General features: G+C 37.8%; 1 protein-coding gene across 4 annotated transcripts in view; it reads right to left on the bottom strand.

The window, feature by feature from the left end:
• Positions 1-17,160, bottom strand: part of ADGRE5 (adhesion G protein-coupled receptor E5) — a 54,714-nt gene that overhangs the window by 36,831 nt on the left and 723 nt on the right. The window lies entirely within an intron of this gene.

Here is a 17,160-nt window from a genome sequence, read left to right as displayed (position 1 = left end):
GAAACCTCATTACTACATTCCTGCCTTCTGCAATATGTTGCCCTCATGATGGAATGCAACTGGCTTGGAATTCTGGGAATCGCAGTCCAGCACAACTGGGAAGCAGCAGATGAAGAAAGAGTAAGTTATATTTGTTTACATTAACAAAGAATAAGCAAAAATATTAAAAGGAAGCTGTGACTTTATTTGGGACAGTGGCAATTTGTTGCTTCTTGTATTTACCAGTTGGACTTTAATGTTTACAAAAGGGTTTGCTAAGATGTTTTTATTTCCGTGTATCTAGCATAGATTTCTTCAATAACCAAGCACCTATATACATAATTTCTTTAATTTATGTGTATCCAAGAGTTCATTCTACCAAATATTTATAATTTACAGATGATCACTATGAGCATTGTTCTGTTTCTAAGAAGCATTTTCTAGTCTCGGCCAGCAAGACACATTTTTTTTCACTTGGATGTAAAATGTATTTAGAATACACCATGGCTTGCAAAATGCTTCCTGTATTAGAGGGTACTTTTTTCTTTAATATTTCCCAAGTTCTGTTACTCAGTTTTTAAATGCGCGAAAGATTTGAACACCCTCTCAAAGCTGAGTACATATGGCTCCATTTGCAAGATTTGTAAATTTCCCCAATGAAGACAGACTCTGGGTGGGTAAACACTGACCCGAGAATAAAACAATCAAAATAAAAATGCACTTTAACTATGTTATTGCTGCTCTTAGTCCAAAATACTCGACCAGCTTCTCCCTCAGTCAACTCATTTATATATCTGAACTAGCAGCACACAATTTGGAATAACTAAGGCAGTTACAAATTACCAAATATGATCCCCTCCCAGCTGCCCCAAAAGGATTATTTCCTGTATTTTTCCCCCCTGACAGTTTTAAAAAGACCATTTCAAATCAAAATGAAGAATAAAAACTGTGTTGAGTCACCTCCACCTTTTCTACCTCCTTTTCACAGCCTGGGTAGGTAGCCACAGGGGAAGTGAAAACTAAAGCAATATTGTACTCTAATTTTCTCTTCATCATGGCAGGAAGGAAGCTGGCTGTTAGTCCCCACTCACATAAGCTGTTCTGATGAACCAGCTGATTGTAGAAAGATGCTTTACTATGCCAGTCAGTTTAAGGCTAACCAAAACTTCTCAAGGTTGATCAGTAAGAATCAGATGCCTGGAGTAGGATATCCACATGACATGTTACCCACCAGCCCAAGACACATGGGAACACGGCCACTTCAAATCATTCTGGATCATGGCCTCATTCTGTAACCCATTCTGTGTCTTCTCAGCCACAGTACTGGCACATGTTATATGCTATTATCAAGTTTCTGTAATATAGTTTTTTTAAAAAACCTCTTCATTGTATCTTCTCATTAATCTTTGTTGTTTCATCATGTTTTCTCTAGCTTTTCGTATTGTAGTTTCAAGCAAGTATTTTGAAAGTTTTCAGATTATTGTGAAATAAAATGTAGAATATTTTTCTTTTTGCTTACTGCATGCTATGAAGTATTATATCACAGATTAATAGTATAGAGCAGTCCAGTACTCAACAGTTATCTGCCAAAGGGGCCTTTTCTAGCTCAAAAACTCAGCACTAACCTGCCTCTCTGGCTTGGAATTTGCTTCCAGTATTTGGATAGGCTTTCTCAGATTACACCCTGTAAAACCTCCTGATTTGTTATACTCAGTAGTGAGAGATGGGGTTCAGGCCTCAAAGCCAAGAACTGTTCAAGAATCATTATTCAAAGTTACTCTGATTAGACAGGCAATCTTCAAAGTCATCCTCCCTGTGTCTTCATTCAAATGGACAATATGCTACCCTGTTTTTAGCAACTTTGAAATTTTCTAAGCCCCTGAATAGGTTCTATTCAGAGTTCCTCTTCCAAAAAACCAGGGAGAGTTCTTTGTTCCACTAGCTTGCTTTCTGTCAACTGCATTTTTTTCGGGGGGGGGTGAGTGGCCCACACCAGCCATATCTCAACACACTTACACAATTCCAAATATTATATACTGAACAGATTATAAAATTAAGCCTTGCCCAAATCTACCTGACTGCCCTTCAACAACATCTGAAATATTTCCCTGAAAAATGCAGAGTTTTAAAAGTATGGCTAACATTATTCAGGTTGATATGAAAGAGCCTCAGTATCTCAGGGCACTTTTACATGATCCACCCACCTGTCTGCAAAGTTCTCTGAAGCTTTTTAAAAATGCAATGGAGATTGATCCAGACCGCTCTATTTTTCAGACCTGACTGAACAGAAAACATGTAGATGTTTCTTATGCATTTGTGTGGCTTGAGTTTGCAGAGAGCCACTGTTCCCTTTTGACCAAAATCAAAGATAATAAATTGCTATCATTTCCCTCTGTTTTTGTGTTTGCCATGGTGATGGGCTTCTGTTATTTTCAAAATGCCCAACACTGATAGGACGACATGCCTATTTTACCCTGATCATGCCAGCTCACTCTGTCTGTGTTCCCAGGAGCTGGGAGGCTGGCAAGGTTCAAATTCCTTTCAGTGGAAAGCCAGAACAATCCTCCCAACACAAGGCTACTTTATTTTAAACACATTGTCATTTCTGAAGCACTGGTAATGTGATACGGCAAAAATGCCTGCGGTTGCAAGCCCCAAGGCACAAAATCACAAGATTAACAGCATGTGTGTGCGAGTGAGATGTTATCTCTCAATGTGCTGTTCTTTTGCAATTGATTAAACTGGGCCAGTTCTGGACATGTAGAAAACTGGGTTTTTGCTTTTGTCTTTTGGCTCTGAAATAATATTGCAACTATTTTACCACTAACCCTCAGGACCCCAACCCCTGGTCTGTGAATAGTGCAAACAAGTGAAACCCCATCTGTGGGATGCAGGCAGCATGAGAAACCACGTCATCTGTGGAAAAACCTTTCACCACAGAACCGGTCTCTGGTGCCCAAAAAATTGGGGGCTGCTGCCTCAGGGGACTCATTGTGAAAGTTTAACCAGAGGAAGTTTCAGTGGCAACTACAGCAATTCTTTCTATAGAAACTTTTAAGGAAAAGGAGAGCCAGGAACCAAATTATGATGCTTCAGATATACAGTCTGATGCCTATTTACATGGTAATCTGTCACAAGAGACATGTATGTAAGAAAGGTAAATTTGCTCCAGAATGTTCTACCCTTCGACTGTACAAAACAGTTTTCCATCTGTCTCTGTCTCTCTCATTATTCTGAGAAATTCAGGGATTTGGGTACAGAGTTTTTAAATATGTACGTAACTGTTTACACAAAAGTTGCAGCAGCTGACAGTTTCTTCCAAATAATATCTGAAACCATAAAGACACATTTACCACATGATTTAACCAAAACAAGATTTTTTTACATCTCCTTCAGAGGTACAATGTTTCTGTTAACCACTCTGCTTCCTTGAGCATTTCTATTAGCTGTCAAACTATTTTCTTCTTGCGTGTAGCAGCTTTCAATATCTAAAGATCTCTTTATGAGAATTCTTACTTTCATTGTTCTGGGAGTTTAATGGCTCCTGACTTGACTTCTAATAGTATAATAATCCCTGTCTCCTAATCAAAGAACCAAATTTGCTGAATCTTATGAAATAGATAATAGCACCACTGATCTGCATGAAGCAGAAAAATATTTAGTTCCAAGCTTGAAATAAATTTACTCCTTTCAATCATTATGCCAATAAGACTCAATTTTTTCAAATTCCATTGGAAGAAAACACAAAATTGAAAGTTCCAGCCGAGTAAAATTCAGCATTCTACTTTAAGGTATAACGCACCTTACTCTTTTGTTTTTCATATATACTACCGAGCTTTATATAAAATCAGCCACGGGACCAATTTAAAAATAAATAAACATTTTAAAAATCCTATGCTAAATGATAAAAGCAACCATGAAATGCATTTTTGTAGCCTGGTTTGCAAATAGTCTCAGAACTAATCCAACAAAAAAAAAAAGCCATTATTAGCAATAAATTCACTTCAATCAGCCCTTCAACAATATAATAACACAAAAGCACATTAGTCTGGTTATTGGCTTGAGTCTCTAATATATTCTCACGCTGCACTCTTTTTCATTTGGCAGTCTGCCTGCTTAATTCAGCAAACAAATCACTATAGCATATTTGATTGTCTAAATAAAGCATTCACACATGCAGAGAATATACTGGGATCACTGCATTAATTATAAAACCTGAACCCTAAAGACTCCATAGAAAGAGTTTGCAAACAACAATACATTTGTATATTGGGCCTCAGTCTTTTTTTTTTAATGTTTTGTTAGTTGGGCGTATAGATGGAAGTTGGACAGTTGATGGATTTCAGTGGTCTGAGAAAGAAGAAATATTATCTTTATTCTCTGGGACACAAGGAACTTCCAGTGGCAGGAGCTATCCAAACCGCTTCCTCGCATGCTTGTTGCTTGGGATGCTGGTTGATTGACACAAGGAACTACTTGCCACAAAGAAGTGGGAGTCAAGCTATTCTCCAAAGCACCTAAAGGCCGGATAAGAACCAATGGATGGAAATTAACCAAGGAGAGAACAACCTAGAACTAAGGAGAAATTTACTGACAGTTAGAACAATTAATCAGTGGAACAACTTGCCTCCAGAAATGGTGAATGATCGAACACTGGAAGTTTTTAAGAAGAGATTGGACAACAATTTGACTGAAATGGTGTATAGGGTTTCCTGCCTAGGCAGGGGGTTGGACTACAAGACCTCCAAGGTCCCTTCCAACCCTGTTATTCTATTCTATATTGCTGAATTTGGCTAGACCTAAGTGTTGATAACTTAAAATACATTAGACCGCTCAATCTCTTCTATCTTGAAGGGTAGCACAAAAATATTGTATTTCGCAATATCCAAACAAGAACCAGCAGGTGTCATTTTTCTTCTCCTTGATAAAGAACCAAAGGGTGGGAGGAGATGCGCTTGCCAAGAAGAAGCTGGGACTTGACTGCAGCTACTAAATGGACTATTTTGTTCCACATTCTAGCCTCTGCTCCGGGTCTCCTTTTCTCTGTGGAAAGCCTAGGCTCCACCTTTGTTTCGCCCAACCTCACCAATACTAAATTGGCACTTTGAGGCAGTGCGCAACAATCCCAACCCTTTGGCCTGCCTTGCAGTCCAACTTGTCCTTGGATATTGGTGGCTTTTACAAGAAAATGGCTGAGGGTAATTCTTGGCTTGATAGACAATAAAGCTGAGTTTAATCAATAAATGCACAACAAAGTTGAGTAAAAAATCAGCATATTGCTGGCACTTCACTTTTTCCTGACTTGTTCCTTTCTTAGTAAGTGCTTGTGTAAGGCTGCTTGACCTTTTGGTGCAAGTTTCCTGTTGAAATTTCTCAAACAGAAGTAAACCTAGGCGACAGATCACCGCTGTTTTCCTGAGTGATTTATTTTGGCCATTTTAAATGAGAAAGAAATAGGATGCTTTCTTGGCAAGTTCTTTTTATGACAATACTGACAGGTTGGTTAATTCAATGTTCCCTTCACAGAGGGGATGGGATACCCTCTCTTCTTTGGATTACTACACACCTTCCACAGAAAAGCTGAAAAAAGTTACTTCTATATGGTAAGCAGTGATGACATCAAGAAATGAAGGAAGAGGAAGTATGAGCGACTCCATCTTCCATGGTCACAAATTCCATTAAAGCAGGGGTGTCAAACTCAAGGCCTGCGGGCTGGATCTGGCCCATGGGATGTTTAAATCTGGCCTGTGGGGCTGGCCTGGAAATATCAAAGGACCAGCCCGCGGTGCCACGTGAGCCCCACCGCACCCTGTTTTTGACCTGGACGGCCTCCTGCAACATTCTCCTGGGTGAAAACAGGCTGTGCGGCAGTCCCGTGAAGCCTCTGTGTGGGCCATTTTCAGCCTTCCCAGCCTCCAGCAGCACTCTGCTGGCCAAAATTGGTCCCATCATGCCCTGTTTTTGGCCAGCAGGATGCTGCAGGAGGCATCTGTCCCATCTCCCCCCACCCATGGTCCCTGCCCCTCCCACTGGCCCACAGAGGAGAACTACAATGTTGATCCGGCCCTCAAAGAAATCCAGTTTGACACCCCTGCATTGGAGGGTAATGTTTGGAATATAGATTTGAAATAGCAATAGCACTTAGATTATATATCACTCCATAGTGCTTTACAGCATTCTCTGAGCAGTTTACAAATGTCAGCATAATGTCCCCAGCTATTTGGCTCCTCATTTTAACCGACCTTGGAAGGATGGAAGACTGAGTCAATGTTGAGCTGGTTGGGATCAAACTCCTGGCAGCGGGCAGAGTTAGCCTGCAATACTGCATTCTTACCACGGTGTCACCGGAGTTCGTATAATTGTCAGGCACTGTGTACCAATGGGTTTGGGGTTAGTTAGTTGGTTTCTGTCAGGGTAGAAATAGACAAGCTGCTCTCAAAATGGTGTAGTTAGCTGGAAACCTTGTCAATTAAGCCAAGATCAGCAGGGGGCATAAGCTCATTTTGATTCCTCCTTTCTTCATCTGCTCCTCTCCAGAGTACTTCCTACTATAATGGATGTCTTTCACATGTTACTTTGGGCCAGTTGTGATATCTAGGCCATTCGGCACTTAAAATAGAAGTGTGAGATTTACTTTACGGATTGAGGTTTATGGATTTATTGAGGTTTATGGATTTTAAAAACACGTGCATTTCCCCCCGTAGCTCCTTCTTCTTAATTTTCTTGGAGATGATTCCTGGTATTGACTAGATACAGATGATGCAGGCAGGACAAAAGTGAGAAAGAAGGCTCTCTCCACCATAGTGAAAGGCTGTAGATTTGACCTAGATGATAGCAGTTACCAGTAACATCACTGAGGGCATTAAAATTTCCGTGTACTGAGAAGATAGGAAGATTTAAGGATAAAGTATGATAAAATGGCATGGTCAGTTCTGCATAGGTGTTTCAGGCTTGAACTCTGGCATTTTGGTTAGAAAGTCATGTAGCTTTTGAAGTTAATGTAGAGTTTAAATTTTAGAGCAAAACAATCCTATCTATTTCCATAACATTCTCTGTATCTTCTAGGTATGTCTAAATCACATACATAAGTTAACTTTCCATGTGAGAAATTCTGAAAACTGAGGTTATATGCATGTGGACATGTACACCTTGCTAAGTAAGCCATAGTTAATAATGAATAAACTTAATTGTAAACTAAGCTATGTAGAACATAGCATACCAAGCATATTGGTTAGATTCACAAGACACTTTAAGCCCAAATCAAATAAGCTGCATCATGACTTAGCATGGTATCTGAACCCAATACTGCATATACCTATGTATGTGGGGCAGGCGAAGCATCTCTTAGCACAATCAGCCCATGGTAGAAAGTAGTAGAAAATCCAATATGGCAACTAAGTCGAACAATCTAGACAGAGTACAACAAGACACTAAGTAATACTACCGGTATATACTAATCAGGACAAGTAGAAAGCCCATGACCACGTAGGGTGGTCTTTTTTTTAAATAAAGTTTTATTGAGTTTTAACAAAACAAAGAAAACATCTTATTTGAGTACAGCATCGTTCTGGGTTATCACATTTCCATACAGACACAATTTCATATGCATATTCATCTTACGTATTTAACTTCATATCTTATTACTCTTTTTCCAACTTCTCACTATTTCTCCCTTTACTTCTCTTAATTTTCTTTTATGGTTATCTCGTTTTCTTCTTATTCAATTATATTTCTTTTACCTAAATTTCTATATATTTTTATTCATTGTACTTATACTTTCGTCTGTCTTGTTTACAATTTCATATGTTCTCTTAGTGGGAATTCTTGATACACAATTACAACACATATCACATATTGATACTAGTGTATCATATTGTAATCAGCAGTATAGTGCAATGAGATGACAAGTAGGGACACATAGGACAGTGTACACAGAGAGACAAATATACAATAAATATACTGAACTCATCAAGGCTACTAAAAACAAAGCAGTCTAGCTACATTGATTAGCTTTACGCTATTTTTGTGTTGTCTCCATTCATCTCTATGGAAACTTGAGATTATTTTATTACTGTAGCGGTTAGAGTGCAGTACTGCAGGCTACTTAGGTTGACTGCCGGCTGACTGCAATTTGGCAGTTCAAATCTCACCAGGTTCAAGGTTGACTCAGCCTTCCATCCTTCCGAGGTGGGTAAAATGAGGGCCCAAATTGTTGGGGAAATATGCTGACTATATAAACCACAAAAAGAGGACTGTAAAGCGGTATATAAGTTTAAGTGCTATTGCTATTGCTGTCAATCTAACCAATTATACTTAGTTTAAATGGCTGAGAGTTTTTACAAATCTCTGGTGCCTTCAACACTTGTGTGACTCAATGAGATCTAAGTAACCAAAATCAAGAAAGCAAAATTTAGTATTATGATCTCAAGTCTGCTATTATGAAATATGGCTGGGGAAGATTATTTTGGTATATGAAGTCAATCATTAAGTAGTACCCACGATTGGCCAAGTTACAGAAAATGCTAGTCATTCTTCTTTCTGTCACTGAAATGCAATATTATACCGAATAACCAACCATTTATAGCCTTTTGGGGACATACAAAATTACCAGAGGCAATTCCCGCACATGCTGATGCTAAGGCCAGACCCTTAGGGAAGTTCCATAATTGGGGGATAAGTATTTGCTAGTGTCTTAAGACCAAAATAACAGGGATGGAATGGGCTATTCACAAGAGGACCCACACATCTGAATGAAATGGCATGGAGTTTTCCAGGGAGTTTTCTTTAGTGCCTACTAAATTATTCCTTTAAAAAAGATTTATCACATCCTTAGCAACTGAGATAAAACAAATAAAGGGATCAATCTGTTTTAATTTTAATAGCAGGCTAAATTGTAGCAGATGAAACTTTTCTTTCATGAGTTATCTCCATGCCAAGAGAAAAAAAAATATAGGACTGGCTTCACACATTACATTAAACCTTAATGTAAAGTGTTGGGTTTGACTTATCATGTTTTACAAACTATCACTTATTTAAAGTTTAAAGGCACTCACTGGGTGAACCACACTGATGTAGCAGGCTTTTGAGGTACTCATATCTAAACAGATAGCAGTCTTCATTAGAGTATTCAAGTGCATTTACAGTCTCTTCTACAGGAGGGAACCAAATAAATTTTTACAAGGTTTTGTAATAGTCAGCAAAAATCATTTGGATTCCCTGAGTTAGACTCCAGTTTTTCAAATCTCGTGAAGATGGGCAGGACACCATCTAGTATGATTGCTTAGAAAAAGTTTGGACCTGTGATTCTGTGAAAATGGGACTGTGAGGGCAGCTACCTCTACATCTCTAGTGATTGGTTAAGGCCACAACATGTCATTGGATCTAAGGGGTAAAAAGTGATTTCTTGAAGGAGACAGTGATACCTCTAGCTCTTCAAGAAGCCTTCCCTGGATCCAACAGAATTTGACAATTTCCATCAAATCTCTAACCTTTCTTTTTTAGGGAAAACATTAGATGGAAATCTAAAACGTCATCTGTCTCATTGCTTGATTGCAGGAAAGTACAGATTTTTCATTCCATTTTGAAATTACCCTTTCTATCTAGGGAACAACAAGTGGAGGGAAGAGTAAAGGAAGTTGTGGCAGTTTTAGAATTACTATATGAAATCAGGGGTTAGAAAGGCACTTCGTTTCCTGAACAAAATGTGAAGAAATAACCAAGGTCTTTCTCCACCTCCAAAGCATAAACAAATGTTGCTACCAAGGAAAACAAATGTCATATGACCAAGGGCCACTTAACACAAAATTTCTAAAGATTCCCACTGAACTGCTTTATAATCATACGATGGAAGGCCAAATCTGGGTAAGACACAACAAAGCACTGCATGGGTTATATGAAAAATATATGAGGATCAGAATTGGATTATAATGTTCTTTCCCATAAGTCTTTACTCCAGTTCACATCAGCTAGGGATCTATCACTGCTAACCTCCTTTCTCCTCTCTCGTGTGGAGTACTTCTTCCAGGAGACTCAATATTTTGATCTCCACAAGAAATAACTATCTACATCAACGACTGTGAGAACTTGTCCCATAGACCTTTGCACTTAATATTTATTTAACTTAATGTTCAGTGACCACAGGGCCACTGTGAATTGATGGAAATTTCCACAATATCCTGTTTTCTGGCTTCTTGTAGCCATTCTATTATGAATGACCAGAAAATTATTTGACGTAACACCACAAATACAGTGATACCTGAACTCAGATAGGAAGGCTCATTAAGAGCGTGTAATATAATCAGAACAAAACAACTTATTTTTTTTTTACTGTGATGCCCTGGAAATACCCAGCAGCTTTTGTCTTTCCTCTCTGAATGACTAAAAGACCAAGACTCTGTTGTGAAGTCAAGATCAAACTCTTTCATACTTAACTACATGGATGTTGATTAGAAGCTGCTGTTCCAGGACCCACACATTCCATATGAGCAGGTGTAGCAATAACTCATCATCTTTGGTACCTGATATAGCCTTCTGGAGGGCTCTCCTACTCCAGCCTTGAGTGGGAGTTCTTTGGTCTTATAAATAGAAGGAGGAATTCATCTAGATTCTTCACATTTTATGTCTGCAAGACATATGCAACTAAAGAACAACTGTGGCTACAGATATATATTAAATACAAGGTGCAATTCTCTCCCTAATTTGGTGATCCAGAAACCAGCCTGATTTGATTTAAACCAACTTGGGTATCATTTGGTTTGTTTTGTGGTACAAAAATAAAACATCTTTTATAAAAGGTTTCATTCAAATCAAGCGGCAGCATCCTGACATAACATGAAATAGTTTCCCACCCTTTTTCTTTCTAGGATAAATAACTAACTCTATTCTGCTATTTATAGGTCATCTGAGACCTTAGATTACATTGTCTAGGAATAAATTCCTAATGGGGTAGTACTGAATCTGAAATATTTTTAATCTCCTTGATTTTTAATTCGCATTGTACTGCTTTGATCTAACACTTTAGCACCAATTCAGAAATGAGGGAAAAATAATCAAAGGAAAAGAATACTGTACAGCACAACATTTCAGAATGAAGGGAGAGACCAATGTGAAAATTTTAGTTGGTTGCTATTACAGTATAGAACTAAGATTTTAAACTTAAGAATTAAAACTTAATTAAGAATTAAGAATTTTTTTTTTCACATTCTGTGAAAGGCAGTGCTGCCTAAGCTTTGATAAAAACTTTGATATATACGTCAACCATATGACAGAGACCGGGCTAAGGCATAATATATTAGCTTGAGGAATATATTTAATACAAGTTCACTAGGGACACAATTATAAGTAAGTCACGTGTGACGCTGAAAAAAATCAAGTCCTGAGGGAAAGTGCACTGAAGTGTATATCCAATGTCACGAGGGAAGCCATGGCTAGGAAAGCTGATAAAGTTTCATCAGAGTTTACAAGGTTAGAAATTGGAGGGGATGGAGCAGATGAACCTCTGGTGTGATTGTCATCAGAGAACGGAAGAAATTGACATGGAAACAAACTACAATATCTCTCAGAAGTGAACTGGCTCAACCAGAGGCCTGTGCAAATCCGGTCATTTAGCAAATATAAGCCTAGGTAACTATGACAACAAAAGAAGATCATTTGGCTTTGTGGGAGAAATTTGATAGACAGTTCCACAGAGAGTCTTGAAGAGAAATCAGAATAGGTTTCTAATCAATCAAACTCTCTTCCTCAGTACTGACTAAGCAAACATACATAAACATCAATTGCTCTTACTTCTGTGCTTCTCTCTGGCCTGGGCTTTGTATATTTGAATCTTCTAGATTCTATTTTGACTGCACCATCCTTAAACTCACACACACTATCCACATTTTTTAAAATGGCAATTTCTAAATTCTGTTGTTTGAAAAACGTTATGAAGTTAAATATTGGTTTTTAAATATCCCTCATTATCCCTCAGACAGGATGTCATTTGCTTTTTCCCCGGGCTGGGAGTTGGGGAGCCTTTACAGTCAATACCAATGGGATTTCACCATTTCACCGGTCCATTATTTTCATAGAAAAGGCAATTCTTATCAGATCAGTGAGCACAAGGATTAAATTGGATTATTATATCTCATTGAAAAAATGTGTTAAAAAAACTCATCTCCCACATAACCGGTCCTTTTGCAGGAACTGTAATTAAGCAAAAAAGCAATATATAATCGAATTTTTTAAAAAAAAAATCAAATCAAAAAGTTAAGCCAATTGTAAATCTTAGTTTTTCCCTAAGAAATAATAAGCACTGTTATTGAGAATATGGGAAATTTTGATTAACCGAAGATAACTTTTCCATTTCTCTACATTAGAAAGTGATGCAAGAAATCTATATGCATGGACAAAAAGGTTTATTCACCTCTCAGTTTATTAAATCAAGCTTTGTTTGTCTAACTCAGCTACACCATCATTATAAGTTAAGGAAAGTTTGACATATGAGGATCAGTTTTAGAAAACCATCGCTTCAGATCTCACATGTACAGATACTGTAGAACATTTAATATGTTATATACAAATAGTCCTCAACTTATGACCAAAATTGAGCCCAGAATTTATGTTGCCAAGTGATAAATTTGTTAAGTGAGTTTTGCCCCATTTTACAACTTTTCTTGTTGCATTTGTTAAGTGAATCACTGCAGTTGGTAAGTTAAGTGTGTCTGACTTCCCCATTGACTGTCCTTATCAGAAGGTCGCAAAAGATGATCATGTGACTCCAGGACACTGCAACCATCATAAATATGAGCCAGTTTTCAAGCATCTGAATGTAAATCATGTGACCATGAGTGTAAAAAATGGTCATAAGTCGCTTTTTTCATTGTGACTTTGAATGGTCATTAAACGAACTGTTGTAAGCTGAGGACTACCTATACAGTGTATTAAGGGAATCTTTGATCACATGCACTTATTGAAAAAGCAGCATATGAAAAAAGTTTTAACTTTTTAAAAAAATAATCCATAGATATTTTAAGGGAATGGTAAATAAATAAATTTAACACCGATTTGATTTAATCTCCTTTCATGAACTTTTCTCGCAAGAAGCATGAAGATGGATGGATGCTTACTCTATCGAGAGAAAAAGAGCTTCAACTAAGCAACAAGGCTAGACATTCAGTCTCTATAAGCACTTAAGATTTAGAATTTACCATCGCTATGTTTTGCAACTGAAAAACAGTATATTGCTAAATCACATTGATGTCATCCCTTCTTCTAAAAGTCAGAAGTTAAGAAGTGGAACCAGGGTCAAAGAATGTATAATTCCAGGAAGTTGTCAACATGACAAATATTAAAATATGTCTTAAAGTTAAAAATATAATCTTTCTGCCTTATATCGTGGCCCCTTTAACTGTTTCCAAGACTACAAGTCTTCCCCCAAAATAGTAGTAACCAGAAAACTATGATGGAGCCAACGAGAGAAAAAAAAAAAGGATCAGTGTGGACTATAGATAAGGGCATTATTTAATTTTTTGGCCGGGGTTCTGGGTGTCCTAACCTGCAGTGGTACATTATTTGTAGCCTTTGAAGTCTTTTCACTGTAATCCCACATATATGGGCCCCCAAAGTCATTTGAAAAGTTTTCTCTGAATTGCAAATCTTAACCTGGCAAAGGTGAAACAGTATTAACTGTATTGAATTAAACCAAACTTAGCTCCTATACCTTTTTCGGATTATCCATGGCATCCGACGCAAAAACTAAATCTAGATTTTGGCGCAAACATTACCGCATGGAAAAATCCTACTTTATATGGTGGTGATGTGTAAAACAGTAATCAGTTAAACCTTTTTAAATGATAAAAAGTTAAAAATGAATAGTAAAGCTATGGAAACTTTATTCTTTTTATTACTGCTATTGTTGTTATGGCTGAGAAAAAATCTGAACAAAATGTGATCCTTACTGTACACAGACACTTAGGCAGCATTTGTTTAGACACGTTAAACTAAACATATCTTTGCTTAGGTTTGTTTAGGAAGAGATTTGTTCATATAAGAGTCTTCAAATGGGAGATCTGCATCCCATTGAGCACTCTGAATTCATTCTGAATTCTCCTTGGAACCTAATTGTTATTGACTAGTCATTAATTTTATGTACAAACTCTCATAAAAATTATTTCTATGCTAGTAAAGATTGTATGCCTGTTCCTCCCTCCCTCCCAGTGTTGACTCCTGGCAATTGACTCAACAAGTCCCCACAGTTTTCTTGCCAAGATTTCAGGAGGAGTTTTCCATTGCATTCTTTCTAGGACTGGGAGAGCATGGATGGCCCAAGCTCATCTAGCTGGCTTTGTGATCTGCAGTTTTTAGCCTGGAGTCTTAACCACTACACTAAACTGGCTCCCCGTCATCTAAATGTAACTAAACAAATGCAATCAAATACAACACTACCTACTCCACTAAAATGTATGCTATTTATAACTGATCAAGTCCTATGCAGGTAGTCCTCAATTTACCCCCATAATCGAGCCCAAAATTTATGTTGCCAAGCAAAACAGTTGTTAAGTGAGTTTCGTCCCTTTTTATGACCTTTCTTGCCACAGTTGTTAAGTGAATCACTGCAGTTGTTAAATCAGCAAGAATTATTGAGTGAATCTGGCTTCCCCGTTGACTTTGCTGGTCAGAAGGTCGCAAAAGGTGATCACATGACCCTGGGATAGTGCAACTGTTATAAATAATGAAAACCAGTTTCCAAGCATTTGAATTTTAATCACATGACCATGGGGTTGCTGCAACAGTCATAAGTATGAAAAACGGTCATGTCACTTTCTTTAGTGCTGTTTGGATGGCCATTAAATGAATGGTTACAAGTCAAGGACTAGCTGTGCTTTCATCCACAGAAGCCTGTATGATTTAAAGGAAGTAAAGGTTCCGGTCTAAAAATATATACAGGTAAATTTTATAAAAAAAAGAGGGAACCAAAGTTAGCACTGACTTAGCCACGGTAAAATTCTAGGTTAAAACAAAAGGGCCATTAATTCTTCAGGAAAAGCTTTCTGATAAAGCCATGGCTTCACCCTGTGACATCAAGATGACAGACTGAGAAGACAGCTGGCGAAATGTCTGTGAACTAGCTCCAGAAGTCCTGGCAGTGTGTTTTTGCAGCTCTAAAAAGAATGCACAAAGCAGCACCTCCAAACAGATTGGAAGAGGGTGGGGGAATATTTTGTAAGAATAACACGCACAAGTAAGTCTTGAGCTCATGCCAGGAATAATATATATAGTCCCTTCAAAGTAAATCCCTGCTTAGGATTGTATACTCATGCAATAGATTTGAGAAAGAAAGAAGAGCTGCTCATTTCCCATTTTTCCCCCCTGAGATAAGTCTTAGACATCACCTCAAGAGTCCCCTCTTTCACAGGCTAGGTTCACATGACACGCATATCCGCGGTTAAATAAACCATGACTTTCTCTATTGACCCAATTTTTCTGTGTTCACATCACATACTGAAGTTCACACAATATGTTAGAGGAAAAGCATGGTTGGCTGTGGTTCAACATTTTGGATAAACACTGTTTTTGTTTTTTAATGTTGCCTTGAGCTCCTGTAAGAAAAGGCAGGATATAAATAACATAAATAATCATGAAAGAGCTTTTCACTGAAACTTGCCAAACTGCAAGCTGAAAAAAATCTCATTGTTCCCACTCCCCTCAGCCCAGGAGAAGGAAAAGCAATCTTCACCCTGAAGGGAAACTTGGTTTTATTGTTTTAATTTACTAAATGTGCTCATAAAATGGCTTATAAAGCATTCCTTCTATCCTATTTCAAAAGGAAATATCAAGTTTGCTGCTCCACTAAATAGCCTCCTGTCCCACCCCATTCTGTCATAACTGTTTCTCAACGTTCTTTCCATTCTCTCTTCAGAAGCGAACCAGTTTTTGTCACAACTAAGCAACTGTAGTAGACAGGACAGAGATGCATTGTACTATTATTTCTTGGTCCATAGACCAATTTGTTTCAACGTCCCCACCCAACTTTTTATGAGAAACTGAACATCTTCAACCCTCCTAAAGACTGCACAAGTTTTGTTCTCCCTTTAAAAAATTGTTCCAATTTGCTTTTAGTTTCCTTTTTCTGATATCTTCTCAAAACCTGGAGAATTCTTGGACACGCAATCTCTTCAACTCTTATTTCCAACAACAGACATATCTATCTATCTATCTATCTATCTATCTATCTATCTATCTATCTATCTATCTATCTATCTATCTATCTATCTATAGGTATAGATGCTAAAAATGAAATATTCTGTCCATATTTGTTACATTTATGTATGATTCTCTTTCTTTTGATCTAATAAATCCTCAGTTTAATGTGTGATTTTATTTGTCATAGATTTCCTTCCATCGTTCTTTCATTCTGCAACTTCAGAGGTTGGTCTGTGGTCTCAGATTCTTCTGATTTGGAAGGATTGCACATGTATACGCACACTTTCCAGGATAAGTTGGTATTGCAGTTTGTTGTTGCTACAGAATTTGTGTCTCCTTCCTTCTTCTTTTTTTTCCAAAGTGCAAGTAGTGCTCGATACTCTTAAGGAAGTAATTAGCCATTTGCCCTTCTCAAAACTCACAGCTAAGTAATGTGTTTTTCTTCACTTTTGGTGGTGGCATTTTATCACCTTGCTTGAAGAAGAACTTTAAAGTTGCAATTTTGTGACTCTGAATAATAATACTAGTTAATTAAAGACCAGACAAATTCAGGTCCCTTGAGCATTCAGCCGTAACATTTCACGAACGATTTTGACCAGTTATCCTCTCTCAGCCTACAACAATCCATTTTATAAGGTTGCTATGAGGGTAAAGTGGGGAGAATTACGATGTACACCAGCGTTAGTCCCTAGAGGAGAATGCGCCAGATGAATAAATATTGCCCGGCTTATCACTAGCTATTTCCAACAGCTTCCTTACTTTTCTCCCGGGATATTGTATCACCTTTTAAAGAGGTATGGAAAAAAAGAAAAAACAATTTCCATTTACGCTTCTCCGCCGCGTTCTCCCTAACTTTGGGGCGTGGCGAGAGGTTTTGATTTTTTTTCTTTTTTTGAGAACACAAAGAGCCGATAGACAAAGGGTTAAACGGCCTTGAACAGAACGGGCAATGGCTTCTGTTTCTCCCGCTGGATTTTTTTTTTAAAAAAAGCGCGAAGG

The sequence above is a fragment of the Pseudonaja textilis genome, chromosome 2 (assembly GCF_049901715.1).
Source record: "Pseudonaja textilis isolate UNSWEBS1 chromosome 2, rPseTex1.2, whole genome shotgun sequence".
Lineage (NCBI taxonomy): Eukaryota > Metazoa > Chordata > Lepidosauria > Squamata > Elapidae > Pseudonaja > Pseudonaja textilis.
This window is presented reverse-complemented; position numbering and strand designations above follow the sequence as displayed.